Below are 27,572 nucleotides of genomic sequence, written 5' to 3' on the forward strand. Positions count from 1 at the left end.
TCAGAGCCCACCCTAATGACCTCATCTTAACTTGCTTGCCGTTGTAAAGATCCTATTTCCAAATAAGGTCACATTCACGGTTACTGAAGGTTAGAACTCCCAAGTACCTTTTAGAGGAAAGGCCTACTTCAACCCATAACACTATCATAATTGTTTGAAGTGGATTCTGGAAGGGCCATCAGTGCATTCATGACATTTCTTAAATAGACTGAAAGAATATTTTACATCATTTTCCAAAAGGGCAACATCCTTCTCAAAATCACTCCTTAGCTTCCAGGAGCTTCCCATTAACTCTTGGCCTTAACAAACTCCAGCGTGGGTCTCTTGGGTCATCATCTTCCATAAAGAGCAAGCAAGCAAGCTTGATCCCAAGCTCTCTGTTAATCCCACCTGTGCACTGAACTCAGGGAACACAGGAAGCCAGAGTCCTAGCCTTGGAGGCAGTCACAGGGGAGGGCCATAAGGAGAGGCAGGCATACAGGTGATTGTTATTATTGGACAGGTCAGTGCTGGGGCCACAGGGCCCTTCCCGGCAGGGATTCTCAAGGGTGAAGGAAAAGGCTTCTTTTGTAGACTGCTTCTTATCTTTATCTCCTTGAAGGGGAAAATGTCTTCCTGAGTCCTGAGAGCATGGGAGAGACCCCACTGGCATTTGTGCAGGCAGATAACTAATCAGTCACTCACATTTCATTTTGCGATGAGACTTGCTCTTGAGTCTCTGCCTACACAGGAAATCCCAAGTGCAGAGGAACCCAAATCGCCAGCTTGGCCAGGGTCCCTGGAGAGGTCAGGGGTCAGTGGTAGACTCCCCTTCCCGACACATCCTCATCTTTAAAATAAGCTCTCCTACTCCCAATTATTGAACGTTCCCATGTTGCATGAACTGAGGGCCAATAATCTGCATTTCGGCTGCCTCAGTGACCACTGAGGACAGTGCACTGCAATCTGGTCGGCATGCAGCAGACTAGACACAAGCATGCTGAGGTGCTAGGTTTGAATCCCAGTACTGCCAGTCTGAGCTCTGTCTGTGATCCTAGGTGAAGCTTGTCACTTTTCCAGTCTCTGTTTCCTCGTGTGCAATGTCAGAATAGTTCCTGCCATACAGGTGAGGGATGTCCGTAAAGGACCTAATGTGGTACTGGGCAGCCAGCCCGCATTCTCTGGCTCCTCTCTTTGGGCCTCAGCTTCCTCCCCTGCAAACAGGAGTGTGGGAACAGATGAGTTATGGCCAGCTCCGTATGGCTCTTGGGAGCCATCTCCAGGGAGTCTAGCATCCGGCTGGGTAGAGAAAGCCTCCCATGCCTACAGGACTGCTCTGCCAGGAGCTCACTGTGTGACCTGGGGTGATGGTCCTCTGCCCTGCATAGGCCTAGTGGTTCCCGATGACTATGGCAAGGTGTCCAGAGGATCTGACTTGGCGCAACCATCCAGAGGTCTGAGTTTGTGTCTCACCAGGGTCCAAACATTCTCTTTTTCCCCTCCCCCATTCTCTTGCTGCACATCTTGAAGTCTCCAAGACCCACCCAGGGTTGTAGAACCAGGAGCTGAAGCTGCCAAATGAGATGCTCCCCATCCCATGTCCAGGTATCCAAGGCCTGTCTGGCACACTGGAAGCAAAGCATCTTCACAGGGAAAACCCTCAGCACCTAGCACAGGGCATCTCTCCTAGTTGGCCCTAACCAATTCTTGTCAAACTGACTGCATTGCTGAAATCAATTCACCCAGACTTCAGAGGAAAGAATGTTTGCCCCTTCCAGAGGCCGGAGGCAGCAGAGGTAAACGTCCCCAAGACACTGTATTTCTAAAAAGGAGCTGCAGTAGAGGGAGTAATTGAAAGAAAACAGCCGTGCACTAGTGGTGGACTTGTGGGCACCCATGGTCAGGAAGGCTGGGGATGGGCTGCACCCCAATCTGTCTTCCTCTACATTTAGTTGCAGGGTAAGGTCTGACCCCAGGGCTGGACATGATGCCACTGGTGTTCATAATGTCTCCGGGGGGCGGGGGAAGGTGGGCGGGTATCCTGCTTATTGAAATGCTTCCAAGTGAGGATTAAACAAAGAATTATATAGGAAGTAGAGTGGGCTCGTGGCATGGTGGAGAGAGCATGAACTTTGGGTTCAAGTTGGGCCCTGCTGGGCAAGTGACCTCCCTTCTCTGGTCCTTGGTTGGCTCCCCTGGAAATGGACCAGCAAATACATTGCAGGGCTATTGTGAGGATGGAAGGTGCTCTTGTAGGCCACGTGCCCGCCCCACCACCTGGTCATGAGGCAGAACTTGCCCCCTCTTTCTGGGCCCCTAGCATCATGTGGATAGGGCAGGCATCCAACCTCAGATGCCAAGAGCAAAAGCCTCTGGACCCCAGCTCTATGCGCCCTGCCCTCTGAGTCTTTCCCTTCACTTAATCTGTCTTCAGTGGGTACTGGCAGCTGTGGCGGAAGAAGACTTGTGTTCAGACTTGGAGGGACCAGATAGGACCACTGGCTGATGGGCTAGCCTCAGTTGGCCCATCTGTAGACTGGGCACAGCATCCCTTGCCTCAGGGGCTGCCCTGAGAGTTACTGAGATAACGAATACACAAGGGCCTGATAGGCAATTGCTCAAAACTATTTCTGAGTCCGTTGGGGTCAAAGGCTACGGTTTCCAGGTGTCACGGAGATCCCTCAGCCTTGGCTCTCAGTCTTGGCCGGCCTGGATCATCAGTGGAGAAGTGAAAATGAGTCTGCCTTCCATCTACTAGGCCAAGAGTAAGTAAAAAGTGTAAGATCTTATCCTCAGAAGGAACCAAATAATTCCTTAACAACCTCACCCAACGATAGAAGCTTTCCTCCGAATCCTTGACTGGTAACTTTTTAATTTTTTCCTAGTTACTCCCAGGGACAGGAACCTCACTATCTGTTGTGTGGCAAAGAGCAGAGGTGGCATATAGTTCCTGCACTTCATGTCCAGGCATCTTATCCATTAGGATCCCACACTCCTCACTCAGGGCATCTCCACTCTTACTTTAGAAACTATTTTAACTGGAGGGCACTGAGGGGAGCACTTGATGGGATGAGCACTGGGTGTTATCCTGTATGTTGGCACATTGAACACCAATAAAAAATAAATTTATTATTAAAAAAAGAAACTATTTTAACAAGAGTTACCTGATTTCTTCAACCAGGAAGAGCCACTCAGGTTTCACCTCCCCTGTAATCATCCCCAGCATAACTCCACCTCCATGAAAATGAATCACTCCATCCTCCCTGTCCCTGCCGCCCTTCCAATAAGCCTTGGTCCGGTCGTCAAACGCAGCCTATGTGTTTTATTTGGTTGCTTTGTTACCTCTCTCCCGCTGGACCCTAAACTCCCCACAGCAGGAGTAGGGCAGTGGAAAGAGCTTGCTTCGGCCTTAGATTCAAATAGGTCTGACCTTCATGCCCTATTTCCTTCCAGCCCTATGACCCAGAGGAGGGGATATAACCTCTCTGAGCCCATGGATCAATGTCAGCATCTCCTGATCCTCTCTCTCCCTGAGCACAGACCAGGAGTCCTGCTTATCTGTGTCCCTTGTCCCCGACACACAGTAGGTGCTCAGAACTGGTTGAGTAAAGGAAGTATGAGGGAGCCACTGGGTGAGGTGGATGATGAGGGCGCGGGGGAGGGAGTTTTGCTCCTGGAAGCCAACATGAACCAGTAGGAAAATAAGATCCACAGGCTGAAAAAACTTACACTGGTCCAGGGTTACTTAGTAAAGGGGCAGCAGAGAGAAACACTGTGGGGAGAGCCTGGCATCAACACCCAGGGGTTTGCCCTTGTAAGAACAGCCATCTCCGTGGTCCGTGCACTAGCTTTGGTCAACAGAGAAGTATTCATGGAGTGCCTGCGTGACGTAAACTGTTTTTTAAAAAACATAAAAGTCTGGGAAGGAAAGGAAGACAGTAGGTTGGCTAAATCAGATGTTTGCAGCATTTGTCAAATATGAACTGTTGTGTGTCAAATACGAAAAGATAGGGGTGAGTTCCTCACACCTGAAATGTTCAAAATAAAGCAGCCATCAGCACACAAAGAGGGAAGATTGCAGAAGCTGGGAAAGCACTCCGTGCAAGTGCTCTTCCTCCAGCCTGTTGGAGAGGGGACTCGCTGTTCTGCTTGATGGGGAAGAAAAGATTTCTTCCTGCGCCCTGTAAACAGAGAGAACGGGACGGGGCAGGTGGGAACAAGCAAGGAATGTCCGTGGGGCCAGAGAGGCTTCCTGGAGGAGGTGAGATCCGGTTGTTCGGCCTGGGCCCTCCCCACCTCTCCCTGCCTGGCCGTCCCCCTGCGGCCACACTCCCATGGCCGTGTCAAGGGAAGCCTCTGCTCCTGGGTCTGGCCAGACGCACACCTGGTGGCTGCGCTTTCCTCACGGTCCCAGGGCCGCTCTGTAGCAGCTAGTTGTACAGGGAGTCCTTGGAACAGAAGGACTTCCAGGTACCCAGGACTGGAGCCAGAGTGCCACTGATAGGATCAGAAGCCTCAAGTGAACATGGCCCAGAAGGAAGCCGGGGGCACAGAGGAACGCCCGCCACCCAGCCTGCCTTTGGCAGAGGCTACTGTTTTGCCAAGCACGTGGCACTGTGGAGGCCAGCCGTGCTTCCCTGCCCCTCTCCACCCCGCCTCCCCCTCACTGATCCCAAGGCCAGAAAGGGAGGCAGGCCTGCGGGCAGCTGGACGGGGCACCGTGGCCACCTCACAGAGTGTAGACACTCCTCAGCGGCTGTCAGTGCTGAAACTGAGAGGTCAGAGTAGGGGTCTGTGTCCGTGGCCGGGGACTCACTGGGGACGCCGGGGGATTCGCCATCATCTCAAGCCCAGGTATGGGAGGGTGGGTTCACGGGGCACTGCCCCAGGCCCTGGGATGGGTCTGGGTCTCCAGTGCAGGGGAGCTGCTGAGACAGAAATAGCTTCATGTAAGAGGGGGGACCTGCAAACCTCTGAGTCTTGGGCTGGGAGGGAGGCTGGAGGATGAGGCTTGGTCTGGACAAAGTGGAAACCGACGAGGAGCCCCCTGTAGGGGACAGTCTCTGGCCTCACTCAGCTCTGTAGGCACCCTTCCTCCAGAGGGCTGCTAAAGTAGGCAAGAGCATGATTTCTGGAGCCAGATGGCCCACGTTCAAACCCAGACACCTGTGTGACTTTGCACACTTACCTCTGCCTCTCTGTGCCTCAGTTTCCTACCCTGCATAATGGAGGTGGTGCCAACAGTCCCTATTCCATAAGTCCTTTCTGAAGATGAGTTGAGACAATAGAGACCTTGACATAGGTCAGTGCTCTGGAGCTTAGAGCATGGTCCTTGCTCACTGTTACTCCCTGGACCTGGAACCAGCCTTCAGAGCTGTAGAGTCCGTCTACCTGCCCATTTCACAGGTTGTGGCCAAAAGGAGATGAACTAGACCCGAGTTTGAATCTTGTGTCTGCAAACTTTATAGCTGGGAAGCTTTAGACGAGTACTTGACCCCCTGCCCCTATTTTTTTTATATGTGAAGTGGAGACAATTATGGGACCTACTTCATGGGATACTTACAAGCATGAAATTATGCTGCACACATAAAAGGCTTATCCTAAACCTCATGCTTAAATGAGAGCCATTCTCTCACTGCCATCACCAACACCATCATCACTGTTGTTGGTGTTGGTGGTGGTGGTGGTATTATTATTATTATTATTATTATTATTATTATTATTATTAGAAAAGGAGGAAAGGAGACTTATTAGCAGTCACCCAGCAAGTCAGAGGGCAAGCCAAGACCCAGTTCTGGCCTCCCAGCCCCCAATCCCTGCTTTCTGTTCACTTCACCATCTCATTAGCCCTCTTTGTCACCTCTCAGCACATCTTGCCAAGAGCTTGGTTTCTCCTTGCAAGAGGTCACCCTAAAGCACCTCAGAGCATGCCTCCCCTGACCTCATTGTTTCCAGGCACAGATCTGGGGGCACCACACAGGCAAAGCTGGCATCCCGCAAGAGGCTAGGTCAGCAGAGAGCCAGGGCAAGAGGTTACCTTCTTCCCATGATTTCCACAGCACCCCACCAAAAGCCCCCCAGCTTCCCCACTGTGCCCAGGATCCTTAGCCAGGGCAATGCCTGAGGGGGACAGGATGAAGCTTTTGAGGGCAAATGTCTGAAAACTGCAGAACTCCTTATACCCCAAACAGCTCCATAAGAAAGGGAAGAGTTGAGACTCTACTTCCAACAAAGTTTCCTTAGACCTTGGGGACAGGTCTGGGGGTCATCCTCAGGCATCTCTTGGTTCCATTAGCAGATAAACCACCACTGCGGGCTTGTTCCTCTCTCTCTTCCACCTTCTGCCTACCAGAGTTTGGGCCTTCCCTGGCAGGGAGGGACAGAAACACAAGAGGAGGCAGGGGAGGCAGAGGAAGGAAAGGATGGGGTTTGCTTTAAGGAGAAAGATGAGTTATATACCTGTTTTAATAATGTAAATATTGCCTGAGCAGTAATAATAATTGTTCCTATTTCATGAATGCTTAACCATGCGCCAGGCACTGCACTCAGAACTAGATATGCATACCTTAGTTAATCTTCACTAGAACCTTATCAGGTAGAAAATATCATCATACCCATTTTACAGATGAGTAAACCAGAAGAGCTTATTAATACACCCTGTGGTGACTGCAGATGCTAATGAGATGATACAAGAGAATAAGTTCTGCTCAGAGCATAATAGGGGGGTCTGAGGACTGTGGCAAGTCACAGAGAGTCACTCAGTTTTGTTTGTTTGTTTGTTTGTTTGTTTTGGTGCATGATATACATACATTAAAGAGATAAAGTATACTAATCTTAAATGTACCACTTAAGGAATTTTACATATACATGTGCTACCACCCCCCAAATGAAAATATAGAATATTTCTAGTATGCCGAAACATTTCTTTTGAGGCATTCTAATTTAATATTATTTTTTATTTTTTTTAATTCTGCAAAACTATCACAGCCAAGAGGAGTCTAAGGACACATGATGACTAAAGATAATGTGATATCCCGTATGGGATCCTGGAACAAAATAAAAAGGTATTTTAGGTAAAAACTAAGAAAATTTTAATCAATAATGGACTTTAGTTAATATCAACATATCAATATTAATTTGTTAATTGTGAAAAATACACCATAATAGTATAAGCTATTAATTCTAAGGGGACTAGCTGGGGGGAGGGGGATGGAGACAGATGGGAGCTATTCTTAGTAATTTTTTACTTGTAAATATAAACATGTTCTAAAACACAAAGTTTATTTAAAAAAGCACTCTGCAAATCCTCCAGCAAATTATGTCTGTAGACTGGATCTGACCTCTAAGCTGCCAGTTTGAGACGTCCAGGGCAATAATGCCCTCATTTTACAGATGGGGAAACTGAGGCCCCCCGCAAAGGAAGCCTCCTATAGCAGGTCAGTGGTAGAGCCAGAATCAAAAGGCCAGTCAGTGCTCCAGCTGCAGAGTGGGGTGTCGGGTGTGGAGTGTGGGTGTGGGGGCTGCTGGTGTCTCCCTGGATCTCCAAGGGCCCTGCTGACGACTTGCCCTGCAAGAAGCTGCCAGGAGCCAGCCAGCTTCCCTCTGCTGCTTCCTCCTGAGCTCTCCAGGGCTGTCAGTTGGAAACCAGTTCTCCCACTAGCCTTAGCCCCAGAGGGAGTGGTCATGGGCAGTTCCTGTTCTGGGAGCAGGATGTCATCTATCCATCCCAGCCAGCCTTGATGCACCTTATAGATGTATGGATGTCCCCAAACCCAGCACAGGATCTGGGATGAGTGTTGGATGCATGGGTGAGTAAAGAAATGAAAGAGGGAAGAAATAAATGGCAAGGGTGGGTAGTTAGGGGTGTGTGGAGGGAAATAAAGGGGGCCAAGAGCACAGATTCTGTAGCCAAATGGATTGGGTTGAACCCTGGCTCTGCTACTTCCAGACTCATGACCTTGGACAAGTCACCTAACCTCTCTGTGCCTCAATCTCTTCAACTTAAAATGGGAATAATAGCAGTACCTGTGAGGGAGGGAAGTAATAAATATAGGAAAGGAGGGAAGAGAAATAGGGAAGGGGTGATATCAGGACATGGAAACTTAGACAAAGCCATATGACTGGCCACTGACCTAGAAAAGGTGGATGAGTGGCATCATATAGTTGTTAGAGCACAGATTAGGGAACTGGGCTGCCAAGATTCAAATCTCAAAGCCATTGTTTACTATGTAGCTCCAGGCAAGTAACTTAACATTTTGTACCTCAGTGTCCTCACCTGTAAAATGGGTGTGGTAACGATTGTACTTACTTCACAAGGTTTTATGATGACTAATTGATTGGTATGTGTATAGCACTTAGGACTAGCATGTTTAAAACAGCCCCTGGCATATAAAGAATGTTTATTAAATGGGGGAAAGGTCTCATGCCAGAAGCCCACTCTCGTCCCTTGGAGGGATCCCGACTTTTGGGAGAGATAGAGGTCTAGGCATTGTAAATACACCTGCTGAATCCAGGTGAGAACCTGCCTGAAGGAAGTCACATGGGGAGAGGGCTGAACTGGGGACCAGCTGCCCATCTCTATAGCCTCACCCACCTCTGGCCAACCCCAGGATAGACAACACTTCTAATATTGTAAGAGAAGCGAGGAATCTGGCTTCTTATACACAATTTCCAATTTTTAAACATTGGCACTTAATTCAATTTTATTTTAAGCTCTTAGCAAAACAAACAAATTTATTTTAAGCTGGCTGCTCTCCCAAGCGGCTGGTTTGCAGCCTCTACCCGAGTCCAGTCCTGCCAGTTTGCTTTCTTTTACATTTCTCCTGCATTTTAGAGGAAAGGGAACTAAGGCCCAGAGAGAAATGTTTGAACCTGTTGTGTCTGACCACTTAGTGGAGTCAACAGGCAGTCTGTTAGTTTCCCTCTCCTGGCTGCAAGCCACAAGTTTCCCCAGGTAATCAGTCAGACTTTGGACCAGGTAAGGGAAGAGAGCTCAAAAGGAAATTTTCCTCTTGGGTTCTTTCAGTAGCATATTTGAAATATGATGTTTGTCGTGCATCAGAGGTACAGCCAATTGTCAGGCAGGAGCCACTCCCACTTCCAAAGCCAAAGCAGAGATTTGCAATGTAGGAAGCTCCAGCTGCACTCCCAGCCCGGGCTCAGCAGGTAGGGGGCCAAGATTCTAGGGGGTTCCTGAATCTTACCATATGCCTCTCGGTGGTGGCTAAGGGAGGAGCCAGCAGTAGGTTCTTTTGTAAAGGTAATCACTAAGTCAGAACTAGAGCAATTGAGAAAAAAAGGAGAGGCATGTTCTGAAGAGAAGTTTTAGAGGAATATTGTTGGGGAAGAGAGTTAATTTCCAGGCTTGTTGTACTCTGAATTTGAGTTGTTTTTTCTCTCTTTTTGCAAGAGCGCCCTTTGGTTCCTACTTATTTAACCAGACTGTGCTGCTTTTTCCTCATCCGTAAAATGGGATAGATATTGTACCCACTTCCTGCAGCTGGTGATGAGGGTGAAATGAGATGGCATGTGGAGAGGATTAAACAATACAAATCAGCCATCGCTCTCACTGTTGGCAGCAGCCAGCCTGCCTGTGTGCACAAGTGGAAGCTTGAGAACCTTCCACTCTTGGCCCTTCTTTACCTTGTCTATGTGATTATGACCTTCGTTTTGTCTGGAGAGTCAGTGCATCTAGTAGTTGTGGAGCCCTTCTTGTGGATCAGGTTTTGTGCTAGATCCTTCTATCTATTTTCTTTTCCTTAACCCCAAGAGCAATGCTGGGAAGCGAACACCATCATCACCTTTGCAGATGAAGAACCTGAGGCTCTGGGAGGGAATATGACTTATCCAAGGTCACCCCCAGGAGGGATGCAATCTTGAGCAAATCCCATTGCCATATTGAGCCTCCAGCATCCTCATTTGTAAAAGGAGGTTCAGGACACCCATCCCAGGGCTGCTGTGGGCATCTATGAGGTAATGGCTTGGAAAGTGCACTGTCAGCTGTAAATCCCAGCCAAACGGACAGCATCAGTGTGAGTCTTGCAGAGGCCTGCTCCCCTTTGGGGCTCAGTGCATTTTAGCAAGAAGAGTTATAGAGAAAAGTTATTTTGAGTGTCTTTTTCTTGGGTGGTTTCCAAAATGTGTCTCCTCCCTCCAGCTAACAAGTGCAAAGCTGGCTTGAGGAGAGGCTCTACTCAAAGCAAGTCACTTCCAGTGGAATGACCTGGGAGGGAGAAAGGAAATGGGCATGATGCTCACAGGGGAGACAGGATCACAGAGAAGGCCTCAGGCTGTGGAGTCAGACAGATGTGAGATCAAATCCTGGCTCTTCCACCTACTAGCTGTGTGACCCTGAGTCATCTAGTTAACCTCTCTGATCCTCACACAGAGAATTGTTATAATGAAGGGGATGAGCAAGGCAGCTGAGAAGCAAAGCATGGACATCCATGAACATCCAATGAGACCAGTTCCAAGTCTGAGGTGGGAGCTGCAGACATTGCAGGGGGTTGGGAATAGGATAGAAACCAGGGCTTGGAGAGAAAGGGCCCAGGGAAGAACAGTCCGCTGCTAAACTAGGGAAAGGAAGACCGGTGGAGTTGGGCTTAGCAGTATACATACACAGGAAAGGAAGACTGGTCAAGTTGGGCTTAGCAGTACACGTACACTGGACCATGAGCATCTGGAAGACAGGCCACTATGTCCTTTTCATCCCAGTGGCCTGGTTCACAGAAGGTGCACACATACATTTAAAACCCTGAATTTAATATTCACTTTCTGCCCCCTGCCTACCCATTTAGTCCTCCTTATCTCTTGATCTCCAGCCCAACCACCCCACCTCTGTACAGGGTGAAGTACACAGGCTGTGGTACCTGATAGATTTAGATTCAAACCCAAACTCTGTCCTTTCTGCCTGGGTAGCACTGAGCAGGTTACCTCCCCTCCCCAACCCTGTTTTCTCTTCTGTAAATACTAATACTAACCCCTGCCCAGCAGAGTTATTATAGGAGTTAGAGATGATGCATGTGAAAACACCTAGCATGGTCCCTGACCCATAGGAGGCATTCTGAAGATGGCATCAGGACGTACAATTGCTCCTTACTGGGGTAGCCCATGACCACCTCTGACTTCTTCACTCACACACAGACCAAATTCCCTTAGGCTCTCACAGTGTGTCTTTTTACCTCAGGTGACACAAGCACCTGGGCTAGATAGGTCTATGCACCACAACCTCTGTCCCCACAGTCTCCTTACACAATTTCCAGACTGTTTCTAGATTCACTGGCCATGATGGGGCTTACGATGTCCACAAAACACCTCAGAAATGAGTATCAACAGGCAGGTCACTGATAAGAAACAAACTGCACTCAAGGATCAAAACACCCAACCATAATCACTAAATCATCCTCTGGCTGTGAGTTTGTTAGTGTCTGTAAAAGTTCTCAGGTTGAAAGTTTATAGATAAAGGGCTTCCTGGTCCCAGATCCCGTGTCTTATTCTTGAGGAGGGCCTGTAAATGCTGCCCCATTGCTGGACTGATGATTTAGGAGTGCTTCTCTGGTACCTTGAGGTCAGGGTGAACTCCTAAAAGCTGGAACTGGCTCTGTTTCGCTGTGAGGACCTCTGGAAGCAGGTGCAGGGCTTGGAAAGAAACCCACTATGCTCAGCACAAAGAGGGGCAACCTGCCCATTTGGGATAAGTGTGTCCTTGAAGTTCAGCTGGCAAGGAATCTCCAGCCAGAGCTTCTCTTGCTCATGCCCCCTGACCCTACATGCAGTATAGGCCCTGTTCAGGGAACTGGGAGCCAGGCTCACCCTGATACTAGCCTGGAAAATGCTGCCTTAATGCCTGGCACTGTTGGAGGATCATCACAGCCATCTACAAAGGACTTGGAGAGCTTCTCAGCAGCAATTTAGCATCAGTGCTGCCCACTGAACCCACAGTGATATGGCACCTGCAGAAGTCACATAGTTTGGTCTAATACAAGTCAAAATGTCAAGGTACAACCTCTAAGCTAACTCTTGACCTCACCCCCCACCCCCTTCTCTTGCTCTGCATTTATTTAGGATTTCTCTCTACCCACCTGCCATGGACAGCAAATGGTTTGCCCACCCTCCATTACCAGCCAAGACTGGGAGTCTGAGCTTAAAACTAGCCCCCATCCCACCCCCACCCCTTCCCACTCACTCCCGTGCTGGCTCCCATATGCAGCCTCTCCCTCTGGGCCCCTGAGCTAATTACAGGCTTCCCTAAGTCATTGGAAGGAAAAGCTAATTAAATCAGGGTCGGCCATCCATTTTCTGGCTAAGGACAGGCAGCCCGACACCTTTCTTCCACTCCAGGATCCTGAAACCACAGCTTGCATCTTCGTCCGAGTTTGAACACAGGTTTTTCTCTCTTAGGGATGATTTTTAGGAAGAGCAGCAAGATAGGACATTTCCTCAAGTGCTCCTTTGCACCATGTCAGGGTGACCATATGGGATCAGGTTGGGGGCCTGGAAAACTGAGGAGTGCCCAGATCTGCATAGCTGGGGGAAAAATGTGTGAGGAGACAGGGCAGGTGACAGTTTCTCCTTGGAAATTCCCCAGCATGCTGATGCACCGCACCCACCATTTCCGATTCTGTGGCCTGAGCAAAAAAGCCCTGCCTTCAATCCCAGTCCCGCTGCCTGGCTAGGTGAGTGCCCCAGGGCAGCATTCATCGACCCCTCTGTGCCTGAGTAATAATAGCACCTACCTTACAGAGTTGCTGAGAATTAAATGAGATAACACATCAATCAGCCAGTGTGGAGCAGGTGCTGAGCCCATGTTTGTTGAATGAACAAGTGATTACTAAGTGCCACATACAGAGTGAACACCCAAACAACGTTAGTTTTCTTGTCCCTCTTGGAATCCCTGTGTGTTTGTTACTATAAACACTCATGGGACTCACTCCCCTAAAACCTGTAGGTGAATAAATGTATTGCATGTTTTCCCCCTTTGAGATGCAAGGGCCAAAGAAGTAGGAGGGGGGCGGGGTTAAGGGGCATGGAACGGAGAGCTCCTTTCCCGTGGCCTGCCCTCTCACTTGCCCCTAGATGCCAGCCTGCTTTTCCTTTTTTTGTCTGGGCCTCAGAGTCCCCTGATATAAAAAGGGGTGCCTTTGACGGAAGTCCCCGCTATGATTCTCAGCCCCTCCCTGCTCTGTCCTCGCATGAGCCATGTCCTCACCAACTTCCTCCAAGGGGGCACTGCCTGAGGCCAGCACGTGGCTGTCTCAGACACTATTCCAGAAAAGGGGTGACGGGCTTAACTAAGTAAGGTGATCCCAAAAGCAGGGAACAAATGGAGGTGAGTCCACTGTACGGAGGAGGACCCGCTCTGCAAGCCAAGCCTGCAATGTGCTTTGAATCCCAGCTGTGTGGCCTCAAACAAATAAGCTAACTTTTCTGTGCCTCAGTTCCCTCCCCCTGCAAAACAGGCATGATAATAACAGTCTGTCCCTCATAGGGTTCTTCTAAGAATTAAATGAGTTCATATGCACCAAGAGCTTAGAACACGGCCTGGTCTGTAGTTGGCACTCCACACGCATTAGTCATTCCCGGTATTTTAGATCCAGACTCTTGCTGACTCCTCACCACAGCCAGCCCAGCCTGGTGGTCTGATGCCTTCCATCTTACAGATGAAGTCTGGGGAGAAGAAACCACTTGACCACCATCACTCAGAATAAGACCCCTGCCACACTCCTCTCTCAAAGAGGAGAGTGTGACAGTGCCTTTCGGGACAAGCGGGCTCAGGGCAGGGCGGGGGTGGCTAAGAAGGCCCAGGCCTCCCTCAGAGGCTCAAGCGGAGTCGGGAGGTGGCTATAAATATGAGAGGCGAGGGGCTTTCTAACTAGGCCAGGAATGTGTGTTAGTCATTGAGGTCAGAGCAGGCCGCAGAAGCTCTTGGCTGGGAAAAGAGTATATCCAGGAGTGAGCTCTCCCAGGCTCAGGGGAAGCCAGAGCGCTGAGACTGAGAAGGAGGGTGACGAGCAGTGCTCAGCTAGGGGCACGCCGGCACCCCATGACCTGAGCCAACCCCCAGGAATGTCCCTCCTGCTCCTTCCAACCTCTGAAAAGTCCTACTGCAACCCAGATCAAATCAGCCACTGATGAGCACCTTCAGGCTGAGGCCAAGCTGTGGTTCCCAGAGGGTACACTCAGGCCACCATTCTGGGGAGTGAACAAGTGCATCCTTTCTATTTTAATAGCTGCGCACTTATTTTAATGTGCTAGGAGAAAAATACAACTGGCAAAGCAAATCCATGATCTCGTGGCTGTAAGTGCTTAAGATAATACCAAGTAGGTGTATATGTTTTTTTTAAGAGGGAGTTGATTTTTTTTTTAAATGTATACTTGTAGAACTAAACCACCATTGCTAAGGTTTGGGGGATTCTGGTCCACAGGCAACATGCTAATTTCCTTGCTGTGGGGTTCCAGGTGCCTTCTATGCCTCCCACCCCACACCCCTGACTTTCCCCAACAGTCCTGCCCTGGCAACTGAGCCCTGCTCCACCCTCACTGTGACCACTATCTGGAATGCTTTCCCCTCCACCTTTCCACTGCCAAGCACCAGGTGAAATGAGCTCTTCGCTGGTGCCTCCACGGGGCCACAGGGAGGCCTCCTCCTCCGAGCAGCCCCATTCCTTTGTTCCTCCACTGCCACTTCCCCCACACTGTGTGAGAGTCTCTGTACCTGGGGCCACTGTTCCCTCAGCAATGGGGAAAGCAAGCTCTGGATGTGTGTCTTCCTACCTGCTATTCCCAGCTCTGTACCTGGGGCTGAGCACATGCCCAGGACACAGACACCCAGTGACTTTCTGGAGCTGTCCTTGCAAGGTGTCAGCTGGCACACATGCAACCTTGCCCTCGTGGCTCTGTCCCCCTCATCTGTCAGATGGGGATGCCAAGTTTCCTTTCCCTGGCTGGGTGCATAGAGTCCGTGAGTTTACTTCATCTAAAGGTACCTAAAGGCATGTGCATGGCATGTCATCAGGACTCCACAAATACTGGCTCTGATCATTTGAATCATCAAGGCTATTATCATTATCAGTGGATATTCAGTGAGTCCACAGTGGTACAGAGTAGAGGGGAGGGAATAAGACTAGAGCACCTTTGCATTTAGGATCAGGAGATCCTGATCTCAGCGCCTACTTACTCCACCCCTCTCATTATGAATATGGGGAAACTGAGGCCCATGCTGTACCCCTGGAACCAGGACCTGGGACACCTGCCCAGAGAGACAGGCAGACCTACCTGAGCTTGCCCCTCGCCTTCTGCCCCCCGCCCCTTTGGCATAAGCCAGAAAGGCCTGGTGAGGAATTCTAGGGGCTGTGGCCAGCAGGAGGGTTCTCACTTCCGCAAGTCAGTGCATCAAAAGCTTCATTCTTTGTAGATTCCTCCAATAGGTAGGAGCAGACATGACCTTTGTCATTTGTTATTTTTAGCCAAGCAGGCAAGGAATGATAAAAACCTGTATGGGAGCTGACTATAAATAACATGGCTATGGCATTAAACACACACACACACACACACACACACACACACACACACTCTCTCTCTAAAACCTGTAGATCTAAACAAGCATTGCCCTTCAAAGTAGAATAACAGCATGAGCATGGCACTTTACAGTCACTGAACCAATTTCACAAAAGCTATTGCTTGCGATCACCATGCAGTTCCATGGGGCATGGGGGTGGGGCAAGGGAGACACTTTTATTGTCCCCATCCTTCAGATGAGGAAATAAGGAATGAGACTGCCAGTGAGGCCATTGGCTCCACGCCTGACCGATGGCAGGAGCCTGACATTTATCACTGTCCCTGTTGTCGAGTCTCTGAGAGGTAAAGCAGCTTTGCCCAGTGCCACATAGGGAGAAAGGAGCAGGACCGGGACTGCCTCGGGTCACCTGTCTCCAAATGCAGGAGTCTGCAGGCAGCTAGCAGCCTTACGGGAGGGAAGAAGGAGCGGACATGGGCAGATCAGAGGAACAGGTACTGGTGGTGTTGACCCCCAGGGATGGGCGTTTGAGTGAGAAGGCAGTGCTGGAGGCTGAGAGGAGGTAGCCTGGGAAGGGCTCAGCCCTGACAGTGGCAAGAAGGAGAGGAAAAGAGAAGGTCATCGGCCAGTGGTGTTCTAGGGCAGTGCTACACCAGGCTCACCCCATCAGATGCTGAAATCCCTCTGGGCAGGGTCGCCTGCCTTGGCAAGCCCATGGCAGGAGAATAGGAGAGAAGTCCCAAGAGCATGTTACCAGTGCTGGGCTGAGCAAGGACAGTCCATGGAGCAGGCCAGGGGCAGAAATGGGCCCCCAGAGCAGAAGTGGGCCTGGCAGCAGTGTGGAGCTCCTGCCGAGGGCTCAGCGGTGTGCTGGTGAGCATTTCGTAACCAGCTCTCAGGGATGTAGGTGCCCTTTGTAGTGTTTGCCAGTTTCTGTGGTATAAATGCTCTCCCTGCCCCGCTCCCCAGCAGATCACAGCTGCCAGCATGACATCACTTATACGCACCATTGGCCCTCAGGAGCCAGTATGAGAACTCTAGAACACTACTGTGCAAGGAAGCCACCGCACCGAGCCACCCAGGAGAGGACACCAATGTCCTGCTTGCTTCAAGGGAATAAAAGAGGGGCTTGTGGGTCATATTAAGCTACTATTAACTGTGCATGACAGGCAAAGCATTTTGCATACAGTGTCTCAATTAATTTTCAGTGTCATCCTCTGAGGTAGACATTATCTCTAGCTTATTCATGAAGAAATCAAGGTTCCAAAAGGTAAAGTGACTTGCCCAAGGTAACACGGCCAGTGAGTGGCATTGCCTGAATTTGAACCCAGATGTGTGTGGGTTCAGAGCTCCTAGCCCAGCCATATAACATGCAGCCTCCAGCCAGGGTAGTGCTGGGACCCGAGTCAGGGCTAAACCTTCAGGCAGGGATTCATGGGTGGGTTCCTCTATGGGGCTGGAGCTGAGAGGCCTGAACAAGTCCTAGAGGAAATGGTCGCCATGCTTGAGAGAAGTCTTGAGAGGTTTGAGGCAACCCCCACATGGGGAGGGCCCAGAGCTGGAGCACCACTTTCCCCTCACACCAGGGCAGAGGCACTGCCTGGCACCCTACAGGGCCCTCCAAACCTTTCCTCCCTTCTTCCCTTGTTTGCAGTTGAGAATCCTCCTAAAAAGCCCAGTTCCAGGCTACAGTCCTTACACTGCCAAGCCCGTAGTAGGTGCTCAATTAATGCTGAAGAAATGAATCCATGATACCTTCATATTCTCTCTCATTTTATTGGAAATCAAAGACCAGATCAATTATATGATTATTTCCACCTCACGGATCTAGAAACTGAGGTTCTAATTGGCAAAACGACTAGCGCAAGACCACGTAATAGTAAATGACAGAGCCAGCACTCAATCCCATACCTCTGTGACCCCTAAGCACTCTGCTCTACTGTGCTGTGTGCCCCAGAAAGGAATAGGACCTTGTGCCTGAGAAGCTCCTTACAGTTTGTCAAGACCCTTCCATTTCCTTCCTGTTCTTCACTGTTGTACATTGGCCTGTGGGGTTCCAGTTCAGGGAGGCTTGGGGACAGGAAGGAGGGCCTGAGAGAGCCAGACACCTCCCTGACCCTGGCAGTTAGTCTCACATCCAGGAGTAACCTGTCGGTGGCCTTGTACTGAGAGAGTTGGCCCAGCCTGAAGGGCAGTCCCGGTCACAGAGGGCCTGTGTGTGGAGTGGGCCACCTGGGCCTGGAAATCCCCACTGATGCAGGGTCCCCTTGGGGGTGGCCGTGGCCCCTTTGTGCAGCTACTCTTTGGAACCATATCTTATAAAGACAGGTTCCGAGCAAAGTGGTCCCACAAAGTGATGGGAGTGGGGAGTGGGGGGCCAGGGTGTGAGGAGGTTCTTACAGGGTGAAAGGGCTGCCCTGGAGCCACCACTGGCCTCCCAGCCCTGGCTTTGCTGTGCTATGTCCGAGGCAGGTGGCTGCCCCTGTGCGGACCTCAGGATCCCCATCTGTAAAATGGAAGGATCAGTCTGATGGAGGGGCATGACAGCTCCTCCCAGCCCCAGCGGACCATGATTCCACATAAACCAGCCTCACAGGCAGATCCCAAAGGGAATTTCCTCTGGGGAGAAAGTGGGGTACCCCCATGGGGATGCCTTTGAAGGCTGCTGGGGCTGCATCAGCACTCCCTGTGTTCTGAAGGCAGAAAGCTCGTCTGCCCATCCTCCTCCTCAGGCCCAGCTTCAGCTCCACATCCCACTCCTACCCTGCTCCCTTCAGCTACTTGCTGGACACCCTGGCAGGGCCTAAGCAGTCCCCATACGTATGGCAGGGTAGGGAAGAAGGTCCGTGTTCAAGTCCCAACACCCCTGCCAGCTGGACAATTTCATTCTGGGGCATATGGCCTCTCTGGGCCTCAGCTTCATCATCTGTAAAATGGGGAAGGTACTAACTCCTTAAAGGGTAGGAATTAAATGAGCCACAATATGAAAAGTTCTTAGAACAAACAGCACCTGGCATGTAGTCCTTGTCCAGGCAACGTCACGTCTTGGTACTACTATTTATAATGCGTATCGATGCCATCTCTTCTGCTCAGCGGCCCTCAAGTGGAGCTACCGTTATGGCAGTCTAGGGTCCTAGAGGGAGCACTAGATTGAGAGCCCTGGACACAGAGCTATCTCTCAATCACCCCTGACCCCCAGGGGCCGGGGTGCCTTCGCCTCTCCTGGCCTCAGTCTCCCCCCGCCCCCGTCAGGTGGCTTCCCTCGGTTCCAGCACATCTGAGACTCCCTAAGTGTCCACAGATGTTCCTGTCCCCGCAGCCATGCCTCGGTGTCAGCAGGCCCCTTCCTGCTTGCTGATAGGTCCCCAGCTCAGAGTCTGCCGCAATCATGGTTTGCTGAATGAACCCGTGTAAGGTGCAGTGTTACCGTGGTGCAGCGTCTAACATGTGGCAGGCACCTTGCTAGGAGCCTCGTCTTCTTCATTCTGTTTAATTCTTAGAATCTTTCTGAGGTTCCTTCTGCTCCCAGGATAAGGACAGAAGTCCGGAGGGTGGTCTATAAGTCCCCCACCCATCTCCTGCCCCTCGCTCACACTCTTCGCCTCTAGGCATTCAGGCTTCCTTTTGGTTCCTGGAGCCTTGCTGAGCTCTTTCCGGCCTCAGGGTCTCTGCCAGAAGCACCACCTCTCCTTATCCCTAGTGAGCTCCTGCTCAGACTTCAGACCCCAGCTCAGTGACCACCCCCCCCCTTGGGGAAACCTTCTGCAACTCCCCCCTCCACTCCCACCAGGGATGGCAGGTCCTCCTGTGGAGTGTGTTCATGGCCTTTGCCCCTTCGTCTTATACTGTTTATCACTTTACATTGATTTATGCATTCATTTCACATCCATCTCTAAATCCTCTTGAGAATAGACACCATGAGCTTTTCTGCTGTATCCTCAGGACCTAGCACAGAACCTGGCAAGTAGTGGACAGCAGTGGATACTTGCTGAACAGGTAAGTAGATGGAGAAGCAGGAAGCCCATGACACCTGAGGCCATAGAGATCGACAGACTTGCCCAAAATCACACAGCCCATCAGGATTTGAGCTAATCCATGGGGCTCCAGCTCCCAAGCTCTTTGCACCCACCCCAGCCTCATGCCATCTTTGAGTGCAGTGGAGGACTGAGCCAGAGGAGCTCCCAAAGGGAAAGGGTTTGAGTGACAGGGCAAGGGCTTTGATCCCCTCAGAGCCCTGGCTGCTTGGAAACCTCATAAGGGGTGAGCCCACACCCCCACTGCTCCTCTGTGAGCCTTCCAGGAAAGATCTAGGCTCTAATTCTGCCTCCAGCTATGTAATCCTGGACTTGTCCCCTCCACTCTCCAGATCTGTTTCCTCATCAGTAAAATGGGAGTGAGACTGTCCACAAAGCAGGTTAATTGTGTGTGCACAGACATGTGCATTAGCACACAAGAAAGCTCTCAGCAGAGACAGCTAACCAGCAACCCTCCCTGAGGACACACTGGCAGGGAGGATGGCCGCATTTCAGTCCCTAACTCCTATTGATTCCAAAATCCCAGCAGTGTCCAGCTGTCCAGTCAGTCAGCAGGTGGGCCTCTCAGCTTGAGGTACTCTCAGTTGTCACCCTTGGCTCCCATCCTCTCTGGGAATGCTCTCTCCCTACTGGGCCCCACAGCCTCCTCAGCAGGAGGACATCCAGAGAGGTGGCAGACTCTGGGGCAGACTGTGCTAGGTTTGAATGCTCAGTCCTAGGCCACACAGCTGTGCTCCTCTAAGCAAGCCACTCACCCTCTCTGGGCTTGCTCTTCACCTCAAATTGAGAGTTGAGAACACTGAATTTTGGGGTTGTGATGAGGAGTAAATACAGCTCTTGCGTTAAGTGCCTGGCACCTAGTAGGCACTCTGCAAATGACAAATGCCCTCCTCCCTTCTCCTGACAGTCCTAGGTCCATCGTCCCTATTCCTTCTGTTTCCTCTTTCCTTATCTTCTTTCTCCAGGGAGACAGTCTTCCAGCAAGAGTGAAAACACACACACACACACACACACACACACACACACGTGTTCACTAGGAACCCCAGCACAGTACCTCACATTCAGTGAGAACTAAATAAATATTTGTAGACTGAATAATCCCCAAAAATGAATTACTAGCGGTAAAATGTCAGACTATAGGTAGCTGGGAGGGAGCATTTAGGGATAGGGGCTCTTCCCTGGGTGCTCAACTCACCTTGAGTTCAGCTCTGGGCTCAAGCATCCCAGTCCCAGAAGAGACATCACTGAGAGACGTCAGAGTGAAGTTCAGGTCTTCTTTTTCCTTTACAAAGTGGGCATGCAGAGAGAGCACCATTCATTGACAGGCTCAGAAAACAGCAACGCTTACAACAGAACCTCTAGCAAGTGCAAAGAATATTTCCAGAGCCACAGAGAAATGCAAATACCAGTTCAAAACCACCAGGGGAATTGCTTTTTCATTCAACAAACCTGCACTCCTCGGTTCAATCAATATTATTGAGGTTCTGTGCCCAGTGCTGAGGATACAACAAGCAAATGAGATCCATTTTCTATCCCCAAGGATTTCCTCAGCCTGATGGATATGACAGATGCACATAAAAAGGTTAATAGCAAGAAACTCTTCTTAGGGGCTGGAGATGATGGAGGGGAAAGCAGGGAAGGCATCAGAGAGGAGGAGTTGCTGGAGCTGAGCCTTAAAGGATGAGTAGGAGTTTTCCAGGCAGAAAAATGAGAAAGGAAGGCATCCCAGGCAGTGAATGGTGCATGCAAAGACACAGGGGCATGGAAATGTGAGTGTGTGTGTGAGAGCAGGAGAGGCTTAGTGTGAGGAAAGTGGATGGAAGATAATGGGAGGGGTCTGGAATACTCATCTGGCCCTCATGAGCCATGGAATGAGTTTGGGTTTTATGCTGGGAGCACAGGGGAGCCAAAAAGGATTTAGAGGAGTTGAGAAAGCTCTCTAAGGTGCAAGGGATATGTAAACAGGGGGAGGAGAGCAGGAGAGGAAGCAGGGAGACCAAGGTGAAGAGGCAGGATTGACAGATGGGAGTGGACGGTGCGTTTGCATGTGCATTAACCGAAGGGATGAGACCATGTTGCCCAGGCCTGGAAAAGACAACCTCCCCCAGGGAGTCCTCCCAGAATAGTTCTTGATTCCCCTGGCTATGTGTTCTTCCAGGAGAGAAAGTACTAGCTTCCTCACTGGCCCCTGTTCCTAACCTCTGGCCTCACAGAGCGGCAGCAAAGTCAACCATCATCACGCTCCTGCCCTGCCCCACTGAAAGGCGAGGGTAGACCTTTTGGGCTCAGGTTTTCTAAGTCCCATGGCTCCCTGGACCTCGTTCAAACCTACCTCCCTTGGGGTCCCTGGGCTCAGTATGGGGCCTCACGCAGTCCTGATTTCAAGCCTCAGTGCCCCTATTCACCATATGACTTTGGACAACATCATTTCGCCTGTCTGTACTTCACTTTCCTCATCAGTAAAATGGAAATGAAAAATAGGACCTACCTCCCAGGATGCTGTGAAGCTCACCCCCGTGAGATAGGACATTGATAGGAATGGCAGCTGAAGTTATAAGTCAGGCTGACCCCCTCCTCCCTGGGGGAGCAAGAGCCGGTGGGAGCAGCCAGGACCTGGGAGCCTGGGTTTGCAGGTCAGCAGACTGCCCTGGACTGTCAGGGTCTCAAAGGCCAGCCCTGTCGGAGCTCCACAGGGTTGAGGATCTGAGAACCATCATCCAGCAGGAAGAGGGGCGGGAAGAGTCCTATCACCCCAACGTTTCCCAGGGGCCTCCTGGAGCATTTCACCCTCTGCATTTACCCTATTAATAACAGCTGCCATTCTCCTTTAGCCTGTGACCCTGCCAAATAGGTATAAGTCCCCATTCTGCAGATGAGAAAACTCAGGGAAGTTGAGTCATTTGCCAAGTACTGCCAGGAAATGAAAGAGCAGGGATTTGACCCCAGATCTGTCTGACTTGCCACAAAACCTCAGCCCAAGGTCAGGTGGGCTGAGGAAGTCTGGGACCTTGGCGGGAATGGGTGTAGGGCCCCAAGGTGGCTGGGAGACTTGGGACAAGCTGGGTTGCCTGGTCCCCAGACACACATTCTGTGGTCCTTCAAGGTCATCATGATCCTAGTAGAGCCTGAGTCATGCACCTCAAATTTGGGTAACTTTAGGAAAGAACAGAGGGAAAGGTCTAAAGCTGTAGTGGGTCAGATCTGGGCTCAGATCTTGACCTTGGCCCTCACTGGCTCTGTGCCTCCTAAGCAAGTCACTAAGGTCTCTTGCATGTTCTCTTCTATAAAATGGGAAGAAGCGCAATCTCCCCAAGGGGATGTGTGAAGGTCAGACAAGGCAGGGATGTGAGGGGCCTTTGGAAATACCTTCTCAGCCTCTGAGGGATCCAGCCGGCATCTCTTTGTGACAGCAATTTACCCGCCCCAGGACCCCTGCCCAGGTGTCAGAAGACCCTGAGCTGGGCAAGGCAAGGGCAGAGGTGCCCTTGTTCCTGCTTCCCTACAAGAGGGGAAGCAAAAGAGAACCTGAGTCTCCCAGAGAGGACACAGCTGGCCTCTGATTGCATTTGATTCCACCTCCCTCAGACCCCTCTGGACCTACCTCATCTGTCTCCCTTATGCAAATCGCTTTCATCAGCCGGCTTCATCCCCATTCTCATCCCTAGGTAGACTAACCCTCTACCCCAACTACTCTCTGGTCCTGGGATTTGTTCCCCAAAACATGGTCTGGTCAATCAAAGAGTGTTTGGAAATCAGACTGAGCTGACTCTTCCTTCACCCCTGCCCTTTTTCTCATACCTTCCCCCAACTCTCACCATGACCATAAGCCAAATCATGCTGCAGGCAGAAGCTATCAGTAATCCTCCTGGCCAGCCTCCTGCCTCTTGCCCCTCTTCCCCATGGGTCACCCTGACTTGTCGTTTCCAGCCTTCCCAGAGTTTCAACACTAGCACCATTGTTTGTCAGATTTCACAATACCTCTGCCTGCCCAGTACCCTCTGTCCCCCAACATATCCTGGAAAGACAGACCAGATGCCCTAGGTGTGTCTGCTGCAGGAAGGGGAGGTACAGGGGGCAGGGCAGGGGATGAATTCTGTGGCCAGATGACCTTGGGCAAGCCAGCCACTTACATTCTTTCTTGAGGCCTCAGTTTGCTCAACTGTAAGATGGGAGAGTTGGATAGAAGTCCTGGAAGGTCCTTCTGGTTCTGACATTTGATAAATCAAAATCACACAGCAGCATATTCATTCAAACCTATATTGTGGCACGTACCACATGCTGGGGGCGGGGGCTCTGGAGACACAGCTGATGGGGTCAGAGCTCAGCAAGGGAGACAGATGTGTAGACCATTACAATACAGTGTGGTCAGAGCCAGGCCAGATGCATTAATTGATTTTCTTGGTGGAATCAGGAAGGACTATCTGAGAAAGCAGCATTTGAACTGGACTTTGAAGGATGAATAGGAGTTCATGGGCCAAACATGATTTTTAAAAAAAACTTTCAGACTATGCTAGTCAACATTTGGGCTGCCTTAGAAGTTAGGGCGTATCCTGTAACTTTGCTGTGGGTGCTGAGGGTGAAGTACAATTTCAGGGCCTGAAATGCCAAGGAGATGGGAGCTCAGCCAGGTGTCAGTTCTAGTCTTAGATTCTGGGAACTGAAACCCATGAGCTCCTGAGAGTTTGGTGTTTGCTGGTGAAGGCACAGCCTACCCCAGACAGGAACCAGTGAACAGGCAGGACTTCGGACTTTCAAGTGGACGAGTGTTGGGGCTCCCAACAGGCCACACCATGCTTTCACAGGGAGCCATGGGCTTGGAGTCCTCAGGCTTAGGTTACGGGTTTGATTTACCCCTTCCTGGCTTGAGAGACCTGGTCCTGGTCTCGACATTGCAAATTCCTCCCTGTAATTCAGATGCTCATAGAAATCATTCTAGCGGTAGGATCAAACAACTTACTGTTTTGCAGTGGCCTTTGCAAACTATAAAGTGTGCAGGACACAGAAAGGATGATTAGTGTGGAGATGGTGGCTCATAACCGGTCCCTTGTGAAGCTATTTGCTTTGTAATCAGGATAAGTGGTTTGCCCACCCCACCCCACCCTTGACGTCACCAAAATAATGGTGGGATTCCTGGCACAGATACCTTTGCTCTGACCATATGTGAGCTGCGGTGGGCCTTTGACCCTCTGCCGTTTGGCCCACCCTCAGCCTGGCCATCTCAGAATGCTTTTATGTGACCCTGTATTGAAGGACAGAGGCTGCCTCTAGACCCTGGGGAAGGGGTGGGGCACTCTCGGCTTGGCCCCTCCTGTGATAGAGTCTAACTTAGAAGTCTCCCCTGGAGGGGGACCAGTGGAGACCCCCATCTATACAGCCAAGAAGGGGCCAAGGTGGCAGCTCCCTGAGCCAGGCTATGGGTGAGGGCAAGAGCCTCTCCCAGCTGTGTCCTGGGCTGCTCTGTCAGAACCCCAGCTGAGCGTCTTCCCTGCCTGGCACAGCGGAGCCCAGGGCTGCACAACACTCAGCGTCCTTAGTTTCTCAGCATCCTCCCTGAACATCTCACTCTGCCTGGCCCAGGAGCAGACGGGGACCCCTTGGTGGTTTCACGGGGATAAAGAGCAAGGGGTATCAGCATGGCCCTGCTGATGGAGGCCCTGCCGCTGCCGCTCACTCCCAGCTCTCTGCCTCCCGCGGCCCCTCTGCCCGGCCAGGTTCTGATTTTGGTGCAGTGCAGACTTTCAGCTTAACGAGACAAATTGATATTCTGTGCCAGCCCAGGGATGGAGAGGCAGCTCGGGACGCTCAGGCTTGGGCGGGCAGCTCAGAACTGGGCAGGGGGTGGGGACAGCTTCAATCTGGAGCTGCCTTCTGGGGCCACCGCCAACCCTGACCACTCCCCCAACATGGGTCCCCCACCACACTGACAGGTACCCTGAGACCCTGAGACGGCGGTCCTGAAGGTCCTTCCACCCTCGGTGCCCTCCTCCCAAGCAGGGGGCCCCTCCTGGAGGAGGCAGGACCCTGGAGAGGGAAGCTTCAGAATCCAAGAGAAGCCCCTTCACCTACTATGACCTCCTAACCTTGCTCCTAGCTCTGTCCTCCCACCAGTCTGGATTTAAAGGGGCAGCAGGTCTGGACTTAGAAGGGGAGCAGATAAGGCAGGAAGAAGTGGACAACTGGCTGGGAGGATTGCATTCCTGCAGACTTCTCGTGAGGGGTCCCTGGAGTCTCTGGAATATGGTCAGTGCCCCCCAACATAAACAGCCCCCCAACTCATCACAGATGTCCTTGTAGATTATATGGATACAGGAGGCATATGCAGATGCCCCTGCCAGTGGGCATCTGTGAGCAGATAAACAGCCTCTTGGCGGTGGGGGCGGGGGGGCTTCCACCAGAATTGCAGCCCCCAGGCAGGTGGGGGCCCCGCGGGTGGGGCTGCAGGGGTAGTTTTTAGATGGCAGTAGGGAGCTCAGTGCATGCTCTGCTGTGTTGGACCTGCAACCACAGGTACGTCTAGTCTGTGTTGAGTTCATCGATCCCCCTCTGTGACCTTTGCCGCCCCCCAGGTCTGGGGGTGTCCTGACCAAAAAGAGGGGGAAACCAGAGCCCCCTGCACACCTGAAGGAGTCCCCCCGAAAGTAGGGGATGACTGGGGGCCATGTGAGCCAAGCCTTCCTCCCTCCCCTGTCCCTCTCCACCCCCCACCACCAGTCGCAGGACGCCCTCCGACCGGCTCAGCCCCAACCCTACCCTCACCGTGCCCTTGACATTCCCTCCTACTTCGGGGGAGCGGGCATATTCCTGGGACGCTGCCAGCTTCAGTTCCTCCTGACCCCACGGGAGGAATTAAAACCGCAAACAACACCGTGGTGGCTCGGCCCACACCCCCGCCCCCACTCTCCTCCCCCAGTCCCCCACCAGAACCAGCCCTCCCCGCGTCCCTCCCTCGTCCTCCGGCCTCCGCCCCCTCCCCCAGCCTCCGGCAGGCAGCGCAGCGGCTGGGGCGGCCTCTGCCTCCCCCGAGATTGCATTTTGCCAGCGAGATGCTCTCCTAGAAGCCGGCGCCGGCGCCTGCGCCCCCCCGCCCCCCCACCTGCTCGGGCAGGATGGTACAGTCTGCAGAGGGACCCGGGCACGCTGGCCGGGCTCAGCCGCGGCACCAGCTGCCGCACCGCGATTACGGGGCTGCCCGCCTGGAAACCGTGCCGGATTTGTGGTGATTTTCGTAGCCAAGTAAGTACCGGCATCCCCCAGCATGAGAAAATAAAAAATAAAAGGCGCCCCACTCCGCTCTCCCCTTCCTCCCTCACCCATTTTATTTTGTTTCATTTCATTTGATTTTTTTCAGTGCTGATGGTGGTGGCGGCAGCGTGGGGGGGGGGGGGGGGACCCGGCTTGTTTATCTGGCAGCAGCTGAGGCTGCATTGGGAGCCGCCGCCGAGGGAGACACTAGTGTGAGGGTCCGTGTGCTGGGGGATAGGACTGGGGTGCTGGGGACGTGAGCAGGGGGGCCTTAGGCAGGCAGATGCCCACGGTCTCAGGTAGAATGCCGGCAGCCTCTGCTCAGCAAATGCCCCCGATGGATGTTATGCAAGGACCAGCAAGCAAACCGGTAGCAGGGGGCAAGGTTCTCTTCCCTCTGAGCTTCGTCCCAGGGAGACACAGAGGACTACAGGGTGCCTCCTGCCTGGCCCCCACTAGGCTCCAGGAAAGAGGCAAAGGGAGGCTCCCACAGAGGGTCCTCCTGGCAGGTGGGCTGCTGTGTACCAGGACCACCAGGTCGGGCCTGCCAAAGCATGTGGTGGCAGGGATGAGACCCCCCGGTTCCCAAGATGGCCAGAAGGGGGGCAGGAGTGGGATAGCCAGGCCATTTTGCAGCAGTCATGCTGGGTGGTGGAGTTGGCACTTTCAGCCCTGGAAGCCCAGTTCCTCGGCTAGGCTAGTTGGGGTGGCCTCTGGCTGAGAGCGAGGTACCTGGGGCTCCTCCCTGCCCCCTGCAGGATCAGGACTGGGAAACCCATCAGCGGGTCTCTACACTCCCCATG

General features: G+C 51.8%; 1 protein-coding gene and 1 long non-coding RNA gene across 11 annotated transcripts in view; one reads left to right on the forward strand and one right to left on the reverse strand.

Annotated features, from left to right (window-relative positions):
• LOC111091241 overlaps window positions 1-20,812 on the reverse strand; it is a 33,628-nt gene extending 12,816 nt beyond the window's left edge. The window contains exon 1 of the long non-coding RNA XR_005374614.1: window positions 20,723-20,812. This is a non-coding gene — a long non-coding RNA (uncharacterized LOC111091241). The remainder of the gene's footprint in view (window positions 1-20,722) is intronic.
• The window catches only part of ATP2B2 (ATPase plasma membrane Ca2+ transporting 2), a 373,765-nt gene that overhangs the window by 170,994 nt on the left and 175,199 nt on the right, over window positions 1-27,572 (forward strand). For 6 of the 10 annotated variants that reach the window (XM_038565653.1, XM_038565639.1, XM_038565646.1 and 3 more), the window contains exon 1: window positions 26,618-26,760. The exons of 3 other annotated variants lie outside the window; for them this stretch is intronic. The gene's annotated coding sequence lies outside the window, so the exon portion shown is untranslated. Of the gene's footprint in view, window positions 1-26,617; window positions 26,761-27,572 lie in introns of those variants that run through there. One more of the 10 variants, XM_038565643.1, reaches the window with a different exon arrangement.

The sequence above is a fragment of the Canis lupus genome, chromosome 20 (genome assembly GCF_011100685.1).
Source record: "Canis lupus familiaris isolate Mischka breed German Shepherd chromosome 20, alternate assembly UU_Cfam_GSD_1.0, whole genome shotgun sequence".
NCBI lineage: Eukaryota > Metazoa > Chordata > Mammalia > Carnivora > Canidae > Canis > Canis lupus.